The 4,369-nt window shown below is 42.4% G+C and overlaps 1 pseudogene; it reads left to right on the forward strand.

The window, feature by feature from the left end:
• On the forward strand, positions 1,783 to 3,662 carry Gm13410 (predicted gene 13410; annotated as a pseudogene).
• Positions 3,663 to 4,369: the final 707 nt, after the last annotated feature.

The raw sequence follows: 4,369 nt of genomic DNA on the forward strand, positions 1-4,369 counted from the left end.
AGATGAGTGTTTATTGGGAGAGTTACAACATCATGATTTGCAGAGGGAAAGTAACTGTTTATTAGGGAAGGCAGCCTAAAGAAGGCCCTGAAGGAGATAGTGCCCCAATAGTGAAGGGGATCCTCCTCCATTCTCTTGAATATCTAGAAACAGACAGCATTATTGTCACAGACAGTCATGAGGAGGCCCTAAAAGCAGATGTCTTTCCTTCTATTCCATAACACAAAGGGAAACCTCTGTCTTTTAGGTCTCTAAGAATGGGAGGGAAGATTCCACCCCATGTGATCTAGCCTGACCTAGCCAACAGACTAAAGGATACTAGATAAAAGTAAACTTATAATGCAATGTTTACTTGGGTTTGCTCACAGCTGCAATGGGACAATAGGGAGGGGAACTCTAACACCACAATAACCATTGTTTATCCACTTTCTGGAAAGAGGCAGGCAGGAAGGCACTGGGGAGAGAGAACAGGGGAGGATGTTGCTTGAGTTCTGGGAAAGACACAACAGCTTGTCAACTAAAGGATCTGTGATCTAACGTTCTAGCATAACTTAAGGCCCTTCTGCAGAGATGGGAAAGGGACCTTTGTTATTGACATTACTACTATACCCAGGGTTTTGTTGCTAGAATTTCCAATCCCAATACACCCATATAAAATGCATAATCCAGTTATTATAATTATAAGCTATAAGCCTAGATTGTGCAACTCTAACACTATATTAACTTATTTCCCAGCTATAAGACCCCTTGCTACTTGCAGTTTCTCCTGGCCATGGTTTTGTTCCATCAAGGCTCCCTCCTCCTCTTTCTCCTTCCTCTCTCTTTCCTCTCTTGCCCTCTTCTGACTCTCTACCTGCCCTCACCCTCAAACCTCCAGTCCCACTTTTCCCCGCCACTGCCCAATCATAGGCTCTAGCCATTATTGACTGGTTAAAATGGTGAGAAGGTTCACATGAGATCACCTGAGTACATGATGGACTGCTCCTTGTGGGCAACCCTTCCTGAGGAAGCAGAATTAACATCAGAATACAAACAGCATCAGGCTAACCCAGAGCAGGGATTCAGGGAGATATGGCCAGATGCCTCCCACAGCCACCACATATCTTTACATGGCCTCATTTTAAAACAATATGTTTATGGTCTAGCAATAATAGGTAATATCAATATTGATAATCATCTCAAGTGAAGCTAAGTGACCTGATATTCACAGTATCTATCCATTTCATTTTGAGATAAGAATTTTGGGCAATTTCCTCAGGAGCTGAGTTCTCTGCTCTTCAAAGACTAACCTTCATCTCTGCTTTATCATCATCACTCCTGCTGTGGTCTGGATATGGCTTGAGTATGGCCCACAAGTATTCATGCGTTGGAAGACTGGTCCCTAGTGTGGTCATTGTAAGAGCTAATTAAACCATATGAGGTGAACCTAGAGAAAGGGGTTATGTCATTCGGGGGAGGGTCCCAAACTTGGAGGATATTAACTTAGTTAATATAATAGTTTATTATATTAACAATATTATGCTAATATGCCATAATTAACATAAATTAACATAGTTCTTTGTGGGACCCCAGTTAATTCATGTGAGAAAACATAAAATGTCAGGGTCGCGGCGAGGGGCCGGTAGGGGTGGGCGGAGGTTTCTGAGGAGGGAGCTTTTGGGAGCTTCGAGTCAACAATAAAGGACCGAGGGTTCGGAGCAGGAGTGGCCTCGGTAAATGAATTCAGATATAATTCAAGCTTATTAGAGGGCTTTTTAAAAAAATAAAAAATTGATTCAGTGTATGAAAGCAAGTTAACTACTTCTGTTCACCATTGAGAGACTTACAGGTGCTTGCCTGAACTGCAATAAAGGACTCTTATTATTGATCAGGACTTATTTATCTCTTCATTTTGGAGAGCCTCATAAACTGTTATTACAGTTTCTCTACTGACTTTGAAAAGTTTGAAGTTTGAAAGAGACACCTGTGCAGCTAACAAAGCATGAGCACGGCCAGAACAGAGAACCCTGTTATCATGGGTCTATCCAGTCAGAACGGCCAGCTGAGGGGCCCTGTGAAAGCCAGTGCTGGCCCTGGAGGAGGGGGCACACAGCCACAGATGAACCAGTTGAAGAACACCAACACAATCAATAACGGCACTCCGCAGCAAGCCCAGAGCATGGCCGCCACGATTAAGCATGTCTGATGTTCATAAAGGCCAGAAGAGTTTGTTGAAGCCACTGAACTTAGGTTATAAATGATGACCTGGTGATGACTGGAAAGACATTAAAACTCCCTCCAAAGGATCTAAGAATCAAAACTCTGGATGTGACCTCCACAAAAGGAAATGAGTTTGAAGATTACTGTTTGAAACGAGAGTTGCTAATAGGAATTTTTGAAATGGGCTGGGAAAAAACCATCTTCTATTCAGGAGGAGAGCATTCCCATTGCTTTATCTGGTAGGGATATCTTAGCTAGAGCAAAAAATGGAACAGGCAAAAGCGGTGCCTACCTCATCCCCTTACTTGAAAGGCTGGACCTGAAGAAGGACAATATTCAAGCAATGGTGATTGTTCCCACTAGAGAACTTGCTCTACAGGTCAGTCAGATTTGCATCCAGGTCAGCAAACACATGGGAGGGGCCAAAGTGATGGCAACCACAGGAGGAACCAATTTACGGGATGACGTAATGAGGCTTGATGATACAGGGCATGTGGTGATTGCTACCCCTGGCAGAATCCTGGATCTTATCAAGAAATGCCTAGAAAAGGTTGATCATGTCCAGATGGTAGTATTGGATGAGGCAGATAAATTGTTGTCACAGGACTTTGTGCAGATAATGGAGGCTTTTATTCTCACACTACCTAAAAATAGGCAGATTTTACTATATTCCGCTACTTTCCCTCTTAGTGTACAAAAGTTTATGAATTCCCATCTGCAAAAACCCTACGAGATAAACCTGATGGAGGAACTAACTCTGAAAGGAGTAACTTAGTACTACACATATGTAACAGAGTACAAAAAAAGTGCACTGCCTCAATACACTTTTCTCCAGGCTTCAGATAAACCATCCCATCACTTTCTGCAACTGTTCTCAGAGTTGAATTACTGGCCAAGAAGATTTCTCCGCTGGGTTACTCTTGCTTTTATATCCGTGCTAAAATGAGGCAGGAACATCGAAATCGTGTCTTTCATGATTTCCGAAATGGCTTATGCTGCAATCTTGTTTGCACTGATCTGTTTACCCGAGGTATTGATATACAAGCTGTGAATCTGGCAGAGACCTATCTTGATCGTATTGGAAGATCAGGTCACTTTGGTCATCTTGGCTTAGCCATCAACTTGATCACATATGATGATCGCTTCAGCCTGAAGAGTATTGAGGAGCAGCTGAGGACAGAGATCAAACCCATCCCAAACAACATTGACAAGAGCCTGTATGTGGCAGAATACCACAGAGAGCCTGCAGAAGATGAGAAACCATAACAAGCATGCTTTGACAAACTACAGAAGGCTCTTTGGATCTGTGGCACATCATTTTGGGGGTAGGGGGGAGTGCTCTAATCTTTGTGGGTTTTTTCATCTTTATTTTGGAACTATGAAGAGTTGTATAAGAGCTCAGACATTTTTCTTTTTTTTTGAACTGGTGAAGAAAAACTGAAAAGAAGACATAGACCTTTTTTGTTCCACTTGTTTGCACTGTGTGCTGACTGAACATTCGTTGCACTAACTGCTGGTTTTTAAAGATGATTTCTGGGGAAAGGGGACAAGGATGGAGGAAAAGAAAAGAAGGGGAGAAACCCTAAAAAAGAGAAGAATTTGGGTGAACATATGCACCTGTCTAAAGTTCTCCACTAGCTGACTCTACTGCATTTCAACTTCTCCCTGTTTATTCATCCATTTTTAAGCCTGAAGAGCTTATTACTTATTTGTGCGAAGTTCCTTATGCTACAAGACCATTAAGAATATCATCTTTATACACAGCCCAAGGAATCAACAGAGTCATGTTCTATTTTCTTTTTTATTTCTTTGCCTCTTCATTTTGGTTTCAAGTTGAAGTCTCACTTCTTGTTCTACCAGTACTCACGCCCAGGGCCGGAAGGTGGACTAGTGATGGTAGTGCCATTTTCCTTTTCTTTATATGGAGGAGTTGATTCACAACTGCAGTCCATCCACACTGTACATACATGTATTTAAAAAAAAAAAATACCAAGTAAAATTTTCTTCTGGGCTGAGTAGACGTACCATCATCGATCCCAAAGGAAAGAACAGCCTCTCACTGCAGGAGCCAGATGATAAGCCTCTGTGCTCTACAGCAGAACACTACGCTGGCTCACACGCGTCCATGAGCAGGAAGGCACTCGCTGTAAAGACCTGTTGGTGGAACCAA

Source organism: Mus musculus, chromosome 2 (assembly GCF_000001635.26).
Source record: "Mus musculus strain C57BL/6J chromosome 2, GRCm38.p6 C57BL/6J".
Lineage (NCBI taxonomy): Eukaryota > Metazoa > Chordata > Mammalia > Rodentia > Muridae > Mus > Mus musculus.